We start from the raw sequence: 21,359 nt of genomic DNA, 5'->3' as shown, positions 1-21,359 counted from the left end.
TACACGTGACAAATTCCAGTTTATTCTATGGTTATGTTCATTTATATGGTTGAAAATAGCCGAGTGGGGAATTATTATTTTATTGTTGGGTGTATCTCTGGTCTTGTCTTTAGGGGGTCGGTAGAAAATTACGTTAGCTTTGTGAATTGCTTTCTCAATTATATGGTCAGGATATTTTAAAGACGAAAGTTGCTTGCGAATTAGTTCCCCACCTGGACACGATTAAGAGAATAACCAACCCCCTCGGAAAATCGAACCCTTTTGTATTTACTTACCCAAACACCTTAGCCAAATCCCTGATTAACGTCCAACAAAAGACATCTCCAAAGGACTCTGGGGTATACGAAATCCCATGCCAGGACTGTGACCAATCTTACATCGGATTTACAGGTAAATCCCTTCCCCAGAGATTAATACAACACAAACGGTCAGTTAGGTATGGACAACAGAACTCGGCTATTTTCAACCATATAAATGAACATAACCATAGAATAAACTGGAATTTGTCACGTGTAATTTATAGCAGCAACTGCCGGTACAAGAGTCAAATGATGGAATCGGCCTTAATAAAAGAGAGGCAGGTAATGAACATCTCAAAAGGAGGATGGATTTCGGACACGATCGACAACGTCTTCATTCAACCAACCCTTAAGAAGATTAGAGGAAGATTATCAGCGGGGGTTGTGACTTAAAATGCTTGTTTGTGGATGGACCTCTTGGTATAAATACCACCTTTCTGTGAACTTTTCTCATTCATCTACCTGAAGAGGGAGACAGCAGTCTCTGAAATATAGTACTTTTCTCTATTTTGTGTTTTTATGGGCTCCTTTTATTAGATGGAACTCTGTTGTACAGAACATTTTTACCAGTCATTTCAGCCCATTATGGAATTCAACCGCCTTTCCAGGATTCTTCACTCACTTCCAGAAGTCAAGCCAATTTTTCGCAAGTTTGAAAAAGAACTGATCAGACTACACCGGCTGAAAAACCAAAAACACTTTTTAGAAGAATGCCTCAAAGAACAAGTACTACCAAAAATGTACGGATTCGGGAGATGGACTCTGCAATCGGACCCCTTCCCTCTCTCACACAAGATTTTCCTGGAGGAAAGAATCACCGATACGAAAAACGACATCTTCGTACTACGCAGAGTGATATATGGAACCCAGTCTAATCTTCGCCTCCTCACTACGGACCACATATACAGGTATCTGATTTCATTCTGTTCCGACATTGCTGCCTATAATAGCGTGACTCATTCCAACAGACTTCTACGCAAGTTAAATAACCTAATAGACAATAGTGCATGGAATAATCTTGAGCAACAAGACAAAGTTTTAAACTTATCCAACACCCCCCTTACTGTAAATCAACATTTAGTTGTAAAATTTGTAGGCTTATCCTTTCGCCCTTATGCCAGACCGCAAAAACAACCTAGACTTCATAGTGGCTTTTGATAAATTCATATCTGACAAAAACTACAACCGTGAAGAGATATGTTTAAAAGGAGTGTTACTAAATGCTTTAACTGACTTACATAAGAAATATCCTGTTCCCCGCAGATTCATGATAGCCATCCACTCGCTAAAAAAGTTAGATGTTATAATAAGTAGATCCGACAAAGACGGCAAAATCGTAATAATGGACAAAGACTTCTACCTTGACAAAATCAACCCAGCTCCTTAGCGACACAAAACATACGAAAAACTGACGAAAAATCCCCCCCTCCAAAACGTTCCCACAGAATTTTCGTTTTTTCGGAAAGTAAGATTAATTGGCAAAGACAAAAAGAGTATTGAACTATTAGAGAAATTTAAAGTAATTAATCCTAAATTACCCTATTTTTATGGCCTTCCCAAAACTCACAAAGACAATCTTCCATTCAGACCCATCGTTTCATGTCCGGTGCTTTCAATTACAAAATTTCTAAATGGTTAGCTGGCCTCCTTTCCCCTTTTTTAGGCACTTTTTCTCCCAGTCACATTAAACATTCGGAAGATTTTGTCACAAATTCAGAGAAGCACATATATACTTCACAACATAAAACTTTAAGCCTTGATGTAGATTCCTTGTTCACTAAAGTACCAGTACAGGACGTTCTTCAGTTTTTAAGGGTAAAATTATCCCCCTATTCAGATCATTTCCCATTGGCGCTTGACAAAATAATAAAGCATCTAATAACGTATTTTCATTCGGGGAATCATTCTACAAGCAAAAATTCGGGTGTAGTATGGGTAGTCCTTTAAGTCCTGTTCTAGCCAATCTGTACATGGAATACTTTGAAACTACAGTAATAAATACAATAAAACCCAAAAACATGCTGTGGATGAGATACGTGGATGATATCCTAACATTTTTGGATAATAGGTGGGGCAATTTCAATGAATTCCTCTCGAAATTAAACACATTAGTGCCCAGCATCAAATTTAAAGTTGAATGGGAAACAGACAACAAAATTCCTTTTCTTGATGTTTTAATAATCAGAGATACGACAGAATACAAATTTACCATATACAGAAAACCAACGTTTCTCACTTTCATACATTCACTACTTTAGCTATCATGACATTTCTATCAAAATAGGTGTAGCTAGTAACTTGTTCTTAAGAGCCTTACGAATTTGTTCCCCAGAATTCCTGGAAAAAGAATTTGAACTAATTCGCAAGCAACTTTCGTCTTTAAAATATCCTGACCATATAATTGAGAAAGCAATTCACAAAGCTAACGTAATTTTCTACCGACCCCCTAAAGACAAGACCAGAGATACACCCAACAATAAAATAATAATTCCCCACCTGGACACGATTAAGAGAATAACCAACCCCCTCGGAAAATCGAACCCTTTTGTATTTACTTACCCAAACACCTTAGCCAAATCCCTGATTAACGTCCAACAAAAGACATCTCCAAAGGACTCTGGGGTATACGAAATCCCATGCCAGGACTGTGACCAATCTTACATCGGATTTACAGGTAAATCCCTTCCCCAGAGATTAATACAACACAAACGGTCAGTTAGGTATGGACAACAGAACTCGGCTATTTTTCAACCACCTATAAATGAACATAAACCATAGAATAAACTGGAATTTGTCACGTGGAATTTATAGCAGCAACTGCCGGTACAAGAGTCAAATGATGGAATCGGCCTTAATAAAAGAGAGGCAGGTAATGAACATCTCAAAAGGAGGATGGATTTCGGACACGATCGACAACGTCTTCATTCAACCAACCCTTAAGAAGATTAGAGGAAGATTATCAGCGGGGTGACTTCAAAAATGGCTTGTTTGTGGATGGACCTCTTGGTATAAATACCACCTTTTCTGTGAACTTTTCTCATTCATCTACCTGAAGAGGGAGACAGCAGTCTCTGAAATATAGTACTTTTTCTCTATTTTGGTGTTTTTATGGGCTCCTTTTATTAGATGGAACTCTGTTGTTACAGAACATTTTTACCAGTCATATATATATATATATATATTCAAAGGAGCCGATAAAAATACCAAAATGTAGAAAGTAAATACTGCATATATTTCAGAGACCAAACTGTCTCTCTCTTCTGGTAGGGATGATTAAGAAAAGTTACAGAAAAAACAGTTTTTATACCCAAGAGGTAACAGGTCAGCCATTAAGTCACCCAGGTTGACAATTTCTTTTTAATCTTCTTAATCGCTGGTTGGAAGATCTTATCTATAATATCTGAATCCCACGAACCCTGTGAGATATTCATTGTGTTTTTTCTTTAATCAAAGCTAGATGAATGACAATTGCTGCTATAAATTATATGCGACAAATTCCAAAAGCCAGATAGTAGAGTCAGTTTTGATTAAGAAAAACATAATGAATCTCTCACAGGGTTCGTGGGATTCAAACATTATAGATGAAATCTTCCTCCAATCAGCGATTAAGAAGATTAAAGAGAAATTGCCAACTGGGGTGACTTAATGGCTGACCTGTGACCTCTTGGTATAAATACCACTTTTTCTGTAACTTTTGCATTCATCCCCTACCTGAAGAGAGAGAGAGAGAGAGAGAGAGGAGAGAGGAGTGAGGGACGAGAGAGAGAGAGAGAGAGAGAGAGAGAGAGATTGGTCTATGAAATATATTTACTTTCTACCTTTTGGCATTTTTATGGGATCCTTTCATTAGATGGAATTCTGTTTTAACAGAATATATTTCACAATCCCACACACACACACACACACACACACACACACACACACACACACACACACACACACATATATATATATATATATCTATATATATATATATATATAATATATCACCTATATATAATCTGCTGGTTACTTATTACCAGATACGCATATAACTGTGATAGCCACAATGACTTCGAATCCTTCACACTTTTTGGATGTGTTTGTCACTACAAAGCCTTAGATCCGAATGCAAGAAATGTGAAGTAATTTCTGATGTCCACAACCTTTCATCAGGACATCACAATTACTTAATATTTCTTACATTTGGATCTCGGCTTTCTGGTGACAACAAGCATATCGAAAAAGTGTGAAGACTTCGAGAAGTCAATAAATCACTGACTATTACACACATTATATATATATATATATATATATATATATATATATATATATATATATATATATATATATATATATACCCACAGTGATTTCTTCACTTCTCAAATTCATTGTATATATATATATATATAATATATATATATATATATATATATATATATATATATATATACAATGAATTCGAGAGGTCAAGAAATCAGTGGCTATTTTGCACACACAGAAACACACACACACACACTCATATATATATATATATATATATATATATATATATATATATAATATATATATTATATATATATATAAATATATATATATATATATATATATATATATATATGACTGGTCAAAATGTTCTGTTACAACAGAATTCCATCTAATAAAAGGAGCCCATAAAAACACAAAAATATAGAGAGAAAAGTACATTTTTCAGAGACTGCTGTCTCCCTCTTCATTTATATATACCTGAAGAGGGAGACAGCAGTCTCTGAAATATAGTACTTTTCTCTCTATATTTTGGTGTTTTTATGGGCTCCTTTATTATTATATTATTCTTATATATATATATATATATTATATATTATATATATATAGATATATATATAATATATATTATTAATATATATATATATATATCTATATATATATATATATATATATATATATATATAAATATATATAGGATATAGAATATAATATATATATAATATGGAATGTTAGCCCACTTCCTTCTTTTTTCCTTTTGACCAGGACGACTCGATCGCACCACCAATGAGAGCCGAGTGCTGCGTGCTCGACCATAGTAGCTACTTTGTACAGGTTTATCTACGTGTCATTTTCTTTATTATTGGCACTGCTAAATTTCTCAGCAAGGTATTAACATTTTTCATCTTTATTCTTAGGTCCATGAAGCTGTCCTGTTTTGTTTTGTATTTCTTTATTACAATTATAGTCTAAGTTCATTCACTTAATACGATCAATAAAAGCCCTCACAAATAATGCTCTCACTGTTTATTAATAAACCGTTAATTTAGTTTTGATATATGTACTTAAGATACCATTACCCAGACAGGTCTTGTCATGTATAAAAAGTGTATCTCTGTACTTTCATTCAATCCTCTTATTTGATTGTTTTGTTCGCAATAGTTGAATATTCACGAAACTGAAAATAAGATGAAGTCTGATGATATCAAGAACTTGTGATGACATTATATAGGTAATCTAATAAGTTGGTTACATGATTTTACGCTTCATTTTTTTTGCTGAAAAATTTTCAATGTGAAACATTAGATATATTACGCAGGTTTGCGTTTTATGTGGTTAATGAAACTATTATCAACAAATGGCTAACACAGTATTAACATCGTACCTGTTAGTATTATCATAAATTAGAATTTTTTGTAGAAATTCCAGTCTTATCTTGCACAATTGAAAACTTTGTATGATATTGGATTATGTGACATACGTGGCGATAGCATAATTATTTCATCCGACATGTGACATGAAGCTAGTTTCTATAGAGTAAGCGACCACAACAACGATCACAGTTTGGAGTATTTCTGGGGCGATGTGGTTCAAATAAAATTATATTTTTCTTAAAGTTATATTACATAGATGTTCAATGACTATAAAATAAATTATTGTACAAAATTTATATGACTGATAAGCAACAGGCTTTATCCAGCTCCGTTTTACCTGTTAAGACGAATTTCAGAGGTTTCTCAGTGTTGGTGTGGAACTGTGAATAGTGTCTTCTTATCGCTCAGCTGCTGCAGTAGCTCGAGTAATCGCACGATAAGGACCGGTCCGGATGTACTTAAGGATGTTTTATTTGATAAACTAGAGACGTCATCAGACGGTATATCCCGACCTGTGTGAGTTTTGATGTTATTTCTGTGACATCAAGTGAATACAGTAGCAGCCTAACTCGGAGGTAAGGGTAAAGCTCTAGTATAGTAAACAGTCGAGCAAACCATAGGGGAGAACCTACCTACTACGCTACTACATACCTATCCTATGTTTTTATATGCTAGGTTACTTCCTACCTAGTAGGTATACTATCTACCTAGTTTTAGAGTGATTCAGACAATTTTGACTTTCTGTTTTTACGTTGTCCTAAATGCCACGTTATAACGCATTACGTTCTAAGGGCCACACCAGGGTTCTTCTTAGGTATACCTTAACACCGAGGCTGAGCTCCATGCTGGCACGACCTACCTAGCCCACCTAGCTACTATAGGTACTAGGTACTAGTAGCCTATAGCCTAGATACCTAGGTAGCAGTTTAAGCCTGAAATGGAAATGAAATCAGAACCTACTACTATAGCTAGTAGGTAGCCTATCTAGCTAGCTAGGTAAGAATTTCGTAAGTAGATACCTATAGTAAATCAGCACAAGACCATTTGGTACCATAGGGGAAACAACCGAGTGGACCAGCTGATCCAGTCTTGCCCGCTTGTTGGTCCACCCTCCGAAAAAGTACTTTTGCTCACTCCGAAAGGAGAGTAGAGGTCTCGAGAGATGTTGCTTCCACTACCAATGACTCCTAACTGGTGCCCATCTCCGGTGTCAGGACATGTTAAAGTACTTTTTCGGAGGGTGGATCAACAAACAGGCAAGACTAGATCAGCTGTCCACTTGGCTGTTTCCCCTACTACCTACGTACTAGGTAGGTACATGAAGCCATATACCTAAAGTTAAGTTAAGAAAATCCAAACGAAAAACTTAAAATTTTCTCATGGTCGGGTAGGCAAGGAGACCTCGTTGTGATTATGGTATCACAGGTTCGTTTCCTGCTAATAGACATCATGATATCTTCATAGGTGTTTCTTTGAAGTTGCTTCTGAAGGCTTTGTAGTGACGAGCGTATCCAAAAAATAGCAAAGAATTTGAGAAGTTAAGAGGGCAGTGTGGCAACTGCAAAAGTGACTATAGTAGATTCTACATAAGTATAGGGTAAATTACCGAATGGCCACCTGCCCTCTACCATAGTGCGACCGCCTTCCTGAAAATCCTAAATTATGGCCTTAATTTGTGACTTGGGAGTAAGAGCTTACTTCGAGAGGAAAGTAGAGGTCTCGAGGTGTTGCTTCGATGGACGCTGGCTCTTGACTAGTGTCTATCCTGGGTTACAGGGCATGTTAAAAATACAGTGGTACCTCGACATACGAAAGTCCCAGCTTACGAAAAATTCAAGTTACGAAAGCAAATACGAAGATTTTTTTGGCTCTACATACAAAATAGTTCAGGTTACGAAAGGTTGTTGCTGTAAAGTCCCGAGATTCGCCTGGACCACCGAGAACAATTTTAAAACTCGCGCGCCACCAACTGAGGAGACAAGTGCCTCAGTGGTGTGGTTGGTTTGGTGTTTGCTTCTCACCTCGGTGGTCGCGGGTTCGATTCTCGGCCATTCCATTGATGAGTGAGATATGTAAATTTCTGGTGATAGAAGTTCACTCTCGACGTGGTTCGGAAGTCACGTAAAGCCGTTGGTCCCGTAGCTGAATAACCACTGGTTCCATGCAACGTAAAAACACCATGCAAACAAACAAACAACTGAGTAGACTCGCCACCATCCTCCCGCTCTCCCATTGGTTCCTGACGCAAGTCACCGCTGTAAGATCCTGCTCTCCTATTGGTCAGCATCTACCCCATCGTGCTCTATGTATTCTATTGGTAAAAGGATGCTGTAAATTGAAAAACTTATTCATGCAATACATTTAATAAAAAAAAAACATTAGGTAAAGATAGATTAAAGAATAGAAATGAATGGTTATTATACTCTCTGGTAGTTTCAGTAGTGGAAGAGAGATAATGAAAATTTATGATTACGTACTGTACTGTGTGCTAGGTAAAAGTGGTTGCTTGGCGATCGTTCGCTACTTGTAGTGTGAAGGTAAACAAAAGGTGGAACCTTTTTTTTTTGTTTGTTTGTTTATTATAGTTAATGGTTACTTAATAATTATTTGAAATGAGTACATACAATACATTTAATAAAAAAATTGTGAATTAGATATCATAAAATATAAAATAAATCAGGCTGCTATCATCGAATACTACAAATATTTTCTAGAATTCTTCTTCTGTTTTAATATTATATGTTTCATTATAGCTGTTAGTAACTCGTTATCTCCATTAGGTAAAGATAGAATAAAGAATAGAATTGAGTGGTTATTATACTGTTTGGTAGTTTCAGTAGTTGAAGAGAGATAATGAAAATTTATGATTACTAAACTTTGTGCTAGGTAAAAGTGGTGGCTTGGCGATCGTTCGGTACTCGTAGTGCTGAATGTAAACAAAATGTTGGAAGCTTATTTTGTTTGTTTGTGTATTATAGTTAATTATTATAGTTAATGATTAATTAATAATTATTTGAAATGAGTACATACTGATTATTTATACATTTTATTGGCATATTCTAAGCTTTTAGCTTCTTAGGTTTAGATGTCAGAATCATAGACTAGGCTACAGTAGCAACTGCCAACATAGGCTAGGCTTATTGCTAAGGGACATATGCTAAAGTCCTAATATATATTGCAGTAAAAATGGGGTTGAACATTACATGCAGTTGAATATTACTCGAGTATGTACAGTATTTTGCCTTTTTGGAGTCATATTTCTTCCGTCGGATCAGCATCGTAATCCTAGAACATGTGTTGTAAGCCTGGAAATAATTTACTGGGGTGTTTTTGTAGGGCTTGGAACAAATTAGGCAATTTACATGTAACATGTGGTTCAAGATACGAAAAACTCATGATACGAATTCCGCCTCGGAACGGATTAATTTTGTATCCTGAGGTACTATTGTACGTGAATAATGTCTATCCTGGGTTACAGGGCATGTTAAAGTACTTTTTTGGGAAGGTGGTCACGCTACGGTAGAGGCCGCCCATTCAGTATTTTACCCTACATATACTTAACTATAAAAACCTTAATATGATTAATCTTGGTTAAACCAAAAGTAAAATACCTTAAGTATGATTAGTCTCAGTTAAATCTTACGTTGAACAGGCTGCATAGACAATTGTCCATTAATGTAACCAAACCTCCCGATTGTGGGATTACTACTGTAAAGTAGGACAAATCCTAAACATAGAATGCCCTTTGTCTTTCATAAAATCCAACAGAGTAGACATTTTTTGTATTATAAGACCTAGTAGGTATTACGAAATGTCATAACTCCCTTGATCATTAACTTACTTTGGGTAGTAGTAAAATGAGGGTTTGCAAAAGAGCATGATAATTACTAAGTAAGAATTGGACTGTTTTATACGTACCTATCTTTGTTAGAAGTAAATTGTAGATTATTGTTAAAATACAAAATTCAGGATAAAATGATTAATTTTTAATTTAGGGTATTAAGAACTGTAAAAACGTATTAGTAGAGTGTAGGTGCTAATAGAGCAAAATTTGTATCAGTGATGTGAAGTGGCAATTATCCCAGATGAGTATGTTAATAATAGGTTACGACCTAACCTTACCTTCCCTAATCTAACCTAACACAGGGTGTTGTATATTACCTAGACTCACATGCTTCAATTATCAAAAAGAAAAAAAAATATACTGGAAATCATTTTCAAAACATAAGTGAGGGTGTTGTTGATGGAATGAGGCTCATCATGAATTAAATATAAATTTGGGAAATCATAGATGACAAAGAGGTGATGATATATATACAGTGGGGGTAAGTAGGTGTATACCGTATTAACAAAAGAGATGAGTGGTGTAATAAGGAGTTTGAACTGTGCTCATAGTGCTTATCATGGCACTGACTTTTCCCAGCACTGTTTTGGGATGCTCCCAAGCTGTCTTTTCCCACCATGAGGCTGTTTTTTTTTCAGCATTAGATTTTGGTATTCCCAGCATATATATCTAATGTCCTTAAGATGAATTTTACATTGTGTAATACCTCTTCAAGGCTTTTTGATTAGTGTTGCTGCCTGTTATGCTTTCAGTTTAGTAAGCAATGACATTTACAACTAGCTAGCCTTGGTTATGTTTGTGATCATAAGTTTTATATTTTATTGACATAAATTTTTTTTTATTGGATTTTCTGTTAAACCTAAAGCTGGATAGTATGGATGGACAACTGTCTGTTAATGTAACCAAACATGCAAAGTATGGGATTATAAATTTTAAACTTAGAATATCCTCAGTCTTTCACAAAAACCCAGGAGGGTAGACATTCTTGCATTACAAATATTGTTACAGAATATGAAGTATTTATGATAAAACAAAGTTTTATGAATACTTACCTGGCAGTAATATATATATAGCTATAGTCGCTATCGGTCCGGCAGATTTTTCAAAACTCGCGGCAACCGCCGAGTGGTCGGTGTTCGGTTAGGTGGTTAACAACCCTTACAGGGTGGTACTTGGATCATTCTCTTGTCCCAACCTGTCTCCTGAGGGGAGGTGGGTGGGGCTTAAAATATATATATAACTGCCAGGTAAGTATTCATAAAACTTTGTTTTGTACATGAACTTTCCTGTCAGACATATACTTAGCTTACGTCTCTGACGTCACGACAGAATTCAAAACTCGCGGCTAACGCGACAGGTAGGTCAGGTGATCTACCTTACCCGCCGCTGGGAGGCGGGTGTAAGAACCATCATACCTTTCTTGCCAGATTTTTTCTGTCGTCGGTGTCGACCACACCTGTTGTCGGTACCTCTTGACAGTTGGATTCTTTTCTCGTTTTCGCCCTGGATTGTTTCTACGGACTTTTTGGGTGAAGTACCCGATCTTTTGGCCTGGCATTCGCGATTTGTGGACAGTTTTGGACTTTTCGTTTGGATTTTTTCTTTGGATTTTTATTTTTCTTGGATTCATGATGTCTGATGTTGATACTAAGAAAACTGCTATGTTTAGAGTTTGTTGTATGACTGAGTGTAAGGTGAGGCTACCGAAAGCTGCGGTAGACCCTCACACGGTATGTTTGAAGTGTAGAGGGAATGAATGCACCTTTAATAACCCTTGTAATGAATGTGAAAAGCTGAATGAGGATGAATGGAAGTCTTTGTCTTCCTACTTGAGGAAGCTTGAAAAGGATAAAGTTAGGAAAGCTTCTTCCAGGAGCAGTAGTAGATCTCGTATTAGCGAGTTGGATGTAGATAATCCTATTTTAGAAGTAGCTCCTTTGTCAGTTTCAGCTCCTGCTCCGTGCACCGAAGCCGAAGATGCGCCTTCGGAAGTGGCCTCAATGAAAGCCACCATTCGCAGTATGGAGAGGAAAATCAAACAACTAGAAGGTAAGAGTGATTCCAATAGTGATTTGTGCAGTGAACCCAGTGCAGTGGAGGGTGCGTCTGATCGGCTCCCTAATGCTTCCAGGCCTAGACCTCTTCCAGACTCCCAGTCCCAGTGGAGGAGAAAGTCGAAAGCCGCAGGAAGTTAGGGAGCATCCCCAACGGTCAGGCGTCCCCTCGGTAGCTCCTGTTGATCGTTCCCGGAGGCTACCTTGGATCGCTCCAAGAGAGAAATTTGCGCCAGTGCTTCTCGTCGTCGCCTTCGCCTTCTCCTAAAAGAGGATGGAGCTCTTCGAAGCCTCGCGACCTTGCGAAGAGAGCCTGGAACGCTCCCTGCGCCCGCCCTTCCAGCCCTGAAGTTTTTTCGGAAGAGCCTGAGGTGGAAGCGAAGAAGCGTAAGAGATCTCAGGAGTATCGTTCCCACCGAGCGGTTAGATCGAGCCTCGTCTCCTGTTCACGAGTTTGTGAATTCTCCTGCAAGGGTGTTGGCTAACCTTCAGGCGCAGATTTCGGCTCTGGCTGGCTCTCTTTGCGTGTCTTCTCGTCGTAGGAAGGACGTCTCGCTTGCCTGTAAAGAAGTCCAGGCTCCCCTCTCCTGACTCTCGCTATTCGACGGAAGTGGCGCGCTCACCTGTGCGTTCGGTTTCTCGCAGGAGGCTTTCTGCTTCGGAAAAGATCGCATCTGCGTCTAAGCAACATTCGCCTGACAGACAAGTTTCTCCTTCGGACAAGGAGCAAACTGCGCGTAGGAGATCCTCACCCTACAGACGCTCTTCTCGAGACAGGATCGCTCCCCTTGACAGGCGCCAAGAGCCTAGTAGGCACTACTCACCTCGTAGCCGCTCCTCGCTCTCGCCTCCACTCTCCGGTTGACAAGCACCCTAAATCGGACAGGCGCCCTTCGCTGGACAGGCGTCAAGAGCTTGTTAGGCGCGTTTCGCCTGGCAGGCGCTCTTCTCCCGACTTTTACTCGCCTCGAGTCAGGCGCGAGAGCCTAGCAGGCGCTTCTCCTGGTAGGCGCTCACCTAGTAGGCGCTCGTCGCCAGAGATTCTCTCGCCTCGGTTCAGGCGCCAAGAGCCTGGTAGGCGCTTTTCGTATGGCAGGCGCCGTTCGCCTGCGGTAGCCGCTCTCCTTTGGATAGGCGCCAAGAGCCTGATAGAAGTTCTTCCCTTCAAACAGGCGCTCTGCACCTGACTGCCGCCTGACTCCTATTAGGCTTCAAGAATCTGGGAAACGCACTCCTCCAGACAAGAAGGATGTTGCAAGTAGACACTTGCCTGAAGCATTGTCTCCAAGACGTATACGTCTAACTTCCTCTAGAGACTACTTTAAGAATAGTCGCGCCTCTAAGGATCAGGAGGGCTCTTCAGCTCAGGAGGAACAGGGACCCCTCAGAAGAAGAAGGACCAAAAGACGCCTCAGTTTCCTCCTATAAGAAACTAACAGAGTTACTCCTGCAAGAGTTTGGAGATATCCTTTCTCTGTGGCTCCCCCTTCTCCTCTTTCGTTATTCTCCACTTCGAAGACGTCGAAGGTTTCGTCTTGTGTAAGGATGAAACCTACGTTTTCCATGAAGAAGGCGCTGAGAGGTTTTGGGGAATGGCTCCTTCTAAGGAAGAGAAAGGGAAGACGGTTTTTTCTTTCCCTCCGTCTAAAACTGACCGGCAGAATTGGGATTCTGGTACGAATCGGGAGAACCTTTAGGCCTCGCTCTCCCTTCGTCTGCGGACTCGGACTTCTCTTCATTAGTGGATTCTGCTCGTCGTTCCGCCTCTTGTCCGCCAAGACTACGTGGGGAATGAACGAACTTGACCACTTACTGAAGGGAATGTTTCCGAGTCCTGGAAGTTTTCACTTCCTTGATTGGTCTTTAGGTGTTCTGGCTAATAAGCCAAGACCCCAATGCTCTGTCTCCTGAAGATCTTAACTGTGTACTCACTTGCATGGATAAAGCAGTGAGAGACGGATCGAGTGAAGTCTCCTCACTGTTTGGAGCTGGAGTGCTTAAGAAACGGTCGGTCTACTGTTCGTTTCTCACGAAGGCAGTGTCTCATGCGCAAAGGGCCTCGCTCTTGTATGCTCAACTATCTCCGCTTCTGTTCCCCAAGAAAATTATCCAAGATGTCTCGAGTGCCCTTTCAGCTAAGGCTACTCAGGACATGTTAGCCCAGGCGGCCAGGAAACCTCGCTCTGTCTTCCAACCCAAGACCAAGAAAGAGACTCCTCTGAGACAGGAGCCCTTTCGAGGAGGACCCGCTGTCAGAGGTTCTGCAACCAGAGGGACTAGACCTTTTAAGAGAGGTAAAACCTTCTCTAAGTCAGTCAGAGGGAAGAAATAGCGGTCAAGGACTCCAGACATCAGTGGGTGCCACGACTACTGAAATTTGCCGACGTCTGGGCCCACAAAGGGGCAGAACAATTGGTCCCTATCGATTGTCAGCAAAGGATACCTCATTCCCTTCTCGTCAAGACCACCATTGACGACAACTCCGAGGGAGTTGGTAGCCAAGTACAAGGGACCCCATCATGAATCAAGCCCTTTATCTAGCAGTAGATCTCATGCTAGAGAAGGAGGCTATAGAACTAGTGAAAGATCCCCGCTCTGCGGGCTTTTACAACAGACTTTTCCTAGTTCCGAAGAACTCAGGAGGATGGAGACCGGTGTTGGATGTAAGCGCCCTGAACGTCTTTGTGGAAAAGAGGAAGTTCGCCATGGAGACAACTTCCTCAGTGTTAGCGGCTCTTCGTCCCAGGGGACTGGATGGTGTCTCTAGACCTTCAGGACGCTTACTTTCATGTGCCGATCCATCCTTCTTCACGGAAGTATCTACGATTCATGATGGGAGGAAAACATCTTCCAATTCAAGGCCTTGTGCTTCGGCCTATCAACTGCACCCCAGTTTTCACGGGGTTAATGAAAAACGTGGCGCAGTGGCTACATTTGGAGCCGGTGCGGGTGTCGCTTTATCTCGACGACTGGCTAATCAGAGCAGAGTCTCAAGAAAGATGTCTGGAGGACCTTCAAAAGACCCTTACATTGGCAAGTTCGCTGGGACTTCTGGTGAACTTCCAGAAGTCTCAATTAATCCCCAGTCAAGAGAGGATCTATCTGGGGATTCGGATAGCTTCTCTGGCTTTTCGGGCTTTTCCGTCGCCAGAGAGGATAGCTCGTTGCTACGAGAAAATAACGACCTTCCTAGAGAAAGATGCATGCACAGCGAGGGAGTGGATGAGTCTGCTGGGACACTCTCCTCGCTGGAGCAATTCGTTTCTCTAGGAAGGTTGCATCTCAGGCCTCTACAGTTCTTCCTATACCAAGAACTGGAGGCGTCTCTCCCTAAGATCTGGAGTTCTCCCTCAAGATCTCAAGGGAAATCAAGAGAGACCTTCGGTGGTGGAACAACCCACTTCGATTTGTGGAAGGAATGTCTCTCTACTTGCCGAACCCCAGCCATGTGTTGTTTTCCGACGCATCGGAGGCAGGTTGGGGGGCGACGCTCGGGACAACAAGAGAAGTGTCAGGCACCTGGAAGGGGGATCAGGTGTCCTGGCACATCAACAAGAAAGAGTTGATGGCAGTCTGGATGGCATTGAAAGCCTTCGAACCCCACGTCCGAAATGCAGTAGTGCAGGTCAATTCGGACAAACACAACAGCCTTGGCGTACATCAAAAAACAGGGGGGGACGCACTCCTTCTCCCTGTACGAAACAGCAAGGGATCTTCTGCTGTGGTCTCAAACAAGGAAGATCAGTCTTCTCACCAGATTCGTACAGGGAGAAAGGAACGTCAGGGCCGATCTCCTGAGCAGGAAGAATCAACTCCTGCCTTCCGAGTGGGACCCTCCACTCAGAAGTATGCCAAGACCTGTGGAGAAGATGGGGCAGACCTCACATCGATCTCTTTGCAACAGCAAAGAACGCAAGAATCGAACTTTACTGCCTCCCCCGATCTCGAGACCCAGGAGCAGTATCAGTGGATGCGTTTCTCCTAGATTGGACAGGGCTTAGACGTCTACGCCTTTCCCCCCTTCAAAGTACTAGGACAAACCCTCAAGAAATTTGCTATCTCGGATTGAGGACAAGAATGACGCTAGTAGCTCCGTTCTGGCCCGCCCAAGATTGGTTCACAGAGGTACTGGAATGGTTGGTGGACTTTCCAAGAGCACTTCCACAAAGACAAGATTTGCTCAAACAACCCCACTTCGACAGGTATCACAGAAACCTCCCCGCTCTCAATCTGACTGGCTTTCGACTGTCAAAAGTCTTGTCAGAGCGAAGGGGTTTTCGACAAAAGCTGCTAAGGCTATCGCCTCAGCTAGAAGACCTTCGACCCTTAAAGTCTACCAGTCGAAGTGGGACGTCTTTCGCCGTTGGTGCAGGAACCAGAAGTTTTCCTCTTCCAGTACCTCTGTGACTCAGATAGCAGATTTCCTAGTTTTTCCTCAGAGAAAAATGCGGTTTGGCAGTATCTACTATCAAAGGATACCGAAGCATGCTGGCTGCGGTATTCAGACATAGGAATTTAGATCTTTCGAATAACAAAGATCTCATGATCTCTTAAGATCTTTTGAATCTTCCAAGAAAACCTCGAGCGAAGTTCCAAGTTGGAATCTGGATGTGGTTCTTCGTTTCCTGAGGTCCGCTAGGTTTGAACCACCACATTTAGCCTCCTTCAAAGATCTCACGAGGAAAGCTCTCTTTCTCATGGCTTTAGCATCAGCTAAAAGGGTTAGTGAGATTCATGCCCTAGAAGGAAGGGTAGGTTTCAAAGGAGATTCCGTGGTTTGTTCCTTCCTTCCTTCGTTTTTGGCAAAAAATGAGAACCCCTCAAATCCGTGGCCAAGGAACTTTGAGGTTCGTGGTTTATCTGCCATAGTAGGGGAAGAACCTGAAAGAACTCTTTGCCCTGTTAGGAGTTTAAAATACTACCTCAGAAGAAGAAAACCCTTAAGGGCATTGAGGATAGACTATGGTGCTCTGTAAAGGACCCCAGCAGACCATTGTCGAAAAATGCGCTGTCTTTCTCATTAGAAGTGTTGTGAAAGAAGCACATAAAGCTTGTAATGAGGAACATTTCAAGCAAATCCTAAAGTCAAGGCTCATGAAGTAAGAGCAATTGCCACTTCCTTGGCCTTTAAGAAGAATATGTCTCTTCAGAATCTGATGAAAACTACATTCTGGAGATGTAATTCAGTATTCGCCAACCACTACCTAAAAGACGTCAGTTATACGTATGACGAGTGCTTCGCGTTAGGCCCGTACGTATCGGCGGATTCGGTGCTGGGGCAGGGAGCTGGACATATCCTTAGTAGTTTTTTCCCTTGTTTTTTTTGGTAATTGAGTTCATATGGTTGTATGAAAATGATGCAGGTAGGCATCGTTTTTCGTTTCGTAATGCTAATAACGTTAGTTTGGTTAGGTGATCGGATTTGGTTTGAAGCTCCCTGCGTTGGTAGTGGACAGGTTCTGTCATAGAAGAGGGCGAACCCCCATTGACATGATCCGACTTGGATTCTACTAAGTAAGCGGATATCAAGCCCGTTTAGTAGACCCAAAGATCTTTTCAGCTGTAGGTCACGCCCTCGCTGTAGCTCTTATGGCTATGCAGACTAATAGACAGTATCTATGAAGTCTTCAGCCTAAACAGGTCAGAACCAAGGTGTTATTTTTATCCTACAACAGGTGTTGTTTACCTTTTTCTTTGTTTTATTTTCTGTCTTGTACCCACCAAGGGTGTCAATCAGCTAAGTATATGTCTGACAGGAAAGTTCATGTACAAAAATGATATTGTTATTTTACAATAAAGTTTTGTACATACTTACCTGGCAGACATATACGATTGATGGCCCGCCCAGCCTCCCCTCAGGAGACAGGTATAAGAGAGAAAAAATCTGGCAAGAAAGGTATGATGGTTCTTACACCCGCCTCCCAGCGGCGGGTAGGTAGATCACCTGACCTACCTGTCGCGATAGCCGCGAGTTTTGAATTCTGTCGTGACGTCAGAGACGTAAGCTAAGTATATGTCTGCCAGGTAAGTATGTACAAAACTTTATTGTAAAATAACAATATCATTTTTATCATAAATACTTCATTTTTATGAATAGAACTTACCTGGCAGTTATATATATATAGCTGATTCACACATTTGGAGGTGAGTGAAAGGCAGCCAACATCGTTGGGAAACAACTAAAAGTTGTAGGTAAAAACCTTGATTCCTTACCTGCTAAGGTAGCTGACTTCAAAAGTTCCTGCCTCTTGAGTCGCTTTCCCTTACGAGCGCCAGCCAGGATGAGACCTGCTATGCTGAAACCACTCAATAGAGTCTGTCAAACGGGGCGAGACCAACAACGTGACTAGACTTCTGCACTACCTATTCCCCTTTTTAATTAACTGCAACCTTACTCAACCTAACCACCTAACCTTGCAGACTAGATATTTTATCTATCTGCTAGACTGAGGTGCGCCATCTCAACCAGACCACTCCTCAGACAACCATAAAAAACACAAACCTCAAATAAAAGGTCTATCATACTAAAAGTTAAGGTTGAGGGGAGGTAGTAACTCCTTCGCCCAATAACGAAGACGTAGCTACGTATGGGCCCAAAGAGTAACACTTCTCGTAATCTACTCTTACCTCTCTGAGGTAATGAGAAGCGAAAACAGAGTTGCTCCTCCAAAACGTCGAGTCCATAATTTGTCTAACTGACATATTCTTCTGATATGCCAATGACGTTGAAATCGCCCTTACTTCGTGGGCCTTCACTTTTAAGAGACTGAAGTTCTCCTCCTCACATAAGAGAACATAAGAGATGAGCTTCTCTAATTGTCTCCCTCAAGAAGAATGACAATGCATTCTTCGAGAGGGGCCTTTGAGGATCCTTAACGGAACACCATAATGCACTGGATGATCCTTTTAAATTTTTGGTTCGTGACAAATATGCCCTGAGAGCTCTAACTGGGCAGAGGAGTCTCTCCTCCTCTTGACCCACAAAGTTTGTGAGGTTAGGAACCTCAAACGTCCTCGGCCAGGGTTTGGATGGGTTCTCATTCTTAGCGAGGAAGTCGAGCCTTAAAGAACAAACTGCTCCATCTTGACTGAAGCCTACCTGCTTCTCCATCGCTTGAATCTCGCTGACCCTTTTTGCTGTGGTGAGAGCCATCAGAAATAACGTTTTCATACAATCAACTTACCTGTCAGATATATACATAGCTAAGACTCTGTCGTCCCCGACAGTAAAGTTCAAATTTTCGGCCGCCACTCGCTTACAGGTAGGTCAGGTGATCTACCGGCCTGCCCTGGGCGGCAGGACTAGGAACCATCCCCGTTTTCTATCATATTTTCTCTGTCGCCGGTGGTATCAACATTGTTGCTATTACCTCCTGACTTAGAATCTTATTTCATCCTTTGATCATCGTTTATCGGCTTTTTGGTGACGTATCTGGATCGTGTTTTTGGCATTCGCTATTGTGGACTGTTTTTGGACTTGCTTTTTGGAATTTTCTCAGTATGTCTGATTCAAATGTGAGTGTGAGAATGTGTGTGAATGTAGGCTGCAGGGTGAGGATACCGAAAGCTTCGGTTGATCCTCACACTGTATGTCGTAAATGTAGGGGGTTTCAGTGTTCTGCTACTAATACTTGTCATGAATGCGAGGGATTAAATGCAGAAGAATGGAAGACTTTAACTTCTTATTTGAAGAAGTTAGAGAGGGATAGGGTTAGACGTCTGAAAGGTGTGAGTTCAAGGCCTATTGAGCCTTTTATTGATACTTTTTCTAATCCTAATGATTTAGATTCTCCCTATGTGTCTAATTCACAAGGTTTACTTTCGGAATCGGCCTCGGAAATCGCCGATCTGAAAGCTACTATTCGAGACATGAAGTCCAAAATGGCGGACTTACAAGGTAAGGCTAGTGAAAGTAAGCATTACAGTGAAGTGAGTTCTCCCAGTGTTGTGGAGGGGCGTTTGATCGTCCCTGCGACGCTCCCAGGCCTAGACCTCTTCCAAGCTCCCATGCCCAGAGGAGAAGGAAAGTCGAAAGCCTTAAGGAGGTTGTGGGGAATCCCCCCAACCGGTCAGACGGTTCCCTTCAGCAAGCTCTGTTTCGTGGCAGGCTGCTCAAGGGCGCTTTAGAAAAAAGCGTCCTTCGTGAGTGTTTCTCATCCTCTCCCTCTCCCTCACCTAAACAGGGTGGAAGGAGTCGGATTTATCGAGGGCCTCTGAAACGGCATTTGAAAGAAACCCGAATTTGATTCGAGCCAGAGCGTTTCTCAGATGACGCTCCCCTCGTCTATTAAGAAGGCGAAGATGGCGTCAGCGTCACCGACGAGGACGCAGAAGAACCCTTTACTTTCCTCTTCTCCCCCGATTGATGACGAAAGGCGTCATGCAGTTGACGTGGGAGAAGCTTCAAGGAAGATTATCATGGCAGTACAAGACAACTGGCCTCTTTGGTGGGAGTGTTAGCGCCTCGTAGGAAGGACGTTGCGCTTCCAATCAAGAAGTCTCGTCCTCTCTGCGAAGCGAGAGGCGTCATGCAAACGTGAAGCTTCTAAACATATCGCAGAAGCTTCGGGTTTGAGAGCGAGATCGGGAGCTTACGGAAGACACGTAACGCCAGAGAGATGTGAGACGTCTTTTAGGCATGAAGCGTCGTTTGAAACGCTGATTGTAGACGCGAGGCTCCAACCAGTATTTTGGCGCCAGTTAGGACGCCTTTTGAGAGCGGACGCGTCTTCCAGGCGCGAGGCGTCATAACCGGACGTCAGCAGCCACGTAAGCGGGAGGCGTCAGCCAGGACGCTTGGCGGACGAGAAGCGTCATCCAAGCGGGAAGCGTCATCCATTTATGGAGAGAAGCCTGAGCTTTTGCGCCTTCCAGGACTATTAAAGTGGGGAAGAGGAAGGAATATCATTCCCCTTAGCCCCTCTCCTATTAGGAGTTTGTCTCCCCAGAGGAAGGAACGTACAGAGTTGGCAGCGGAGACTCAATTAGATCCCGAGTTAGAAGTAGACTCGGAGGCAAGAGTATCAAGGAAGAGGAAGGACTTGTGAAACTATAAAGTTTTGACTGCCTTGCTTCTAGAGGAGTATGGAGACGACTTGACTCCTGCCGCTCCTCCTTCTCCGCGCTCTCTTTTTTTCGAGTGCTAAGACGAAGAAATCTTCGTCTTTTCTCAAAATGAAGCCCGCCATTTCGATGAAGAGGGCTCTTCAGTCCTTAGACTCTTGGATGAAGTCTAAGAAGGAGTTAGTCAGAACGGTCTTCTGCATGCCTCCAGCGAGACTAGCTGGTAAAAAGAGGCATTTGGTATCAGACGGGAGAGAATATGGGTATTGCTCTTCCGTCTACGTCAGAAGCAGACTTTTCGACCTTAGTTGACGCTTCACGTAGACAAGGTCTGAACTCGGCACATATTACTTGGGGCATTTCTGAACTGGACCATCTCCTCAAGGGACTCTTTCATGTATTGGAAGTTTTCAACTTCTTAGATTGGTCCCTTGGGGTGATGTCCAAGAAAGCCCATGATTCTGAAGGACTCGAACCAGAA

At 41.8% G+C, this 21,359-nt stretch overlaps 1 protein-coding gene across 2 annotated transcripts in view; it reads left to right on the top strand.

Moving 5' to 3' along the window:
- Positions 1 to 6,104: 6,104 nt before the first annotated feature.
- LOC135201765 (uncharacterized) overlaps positions 6,105 to 21,359 on the top strand; it is a 51,855-nt gene continuing 36,600 nt past the window's right edge. The window contains exon 1 of one of the 2 annotated variants that reach the window (XM_064231016.1): positions 6,105 to 6,433. The gene's annotated coding sequence lies outside the window, so the exon portion shown is untranslated. Of the gene's footprint in view, positions 6,493 to 21,359 lie in introns of both variants that reach the window. The other variant, XM_064231006.1, reaches the window with a different exon arrangement.

The sequence above is a fragment of the Macrobrachium nipponense genome, chromosome 23 (assembly GCF_015104395.2).
Source record: "Macrobrachium nipponense isolate FS-2020 chromosome 23, ASM1510439v2, whole genome shotgun sequence".
Classification (NCBI taxonomy): domain Eukaryota; kingdom Metazoa; phylum Arthropoda; class Malacostraca; order Decapoda; family Palaemonidae; genus Macrobrachium; species Macrobrachium nipponense.
The sequence above is the reverse complement of the archived record's forward strand: the minus strand, read 5'-3'. Positions and strand labels throughout refer to the sequence as shown.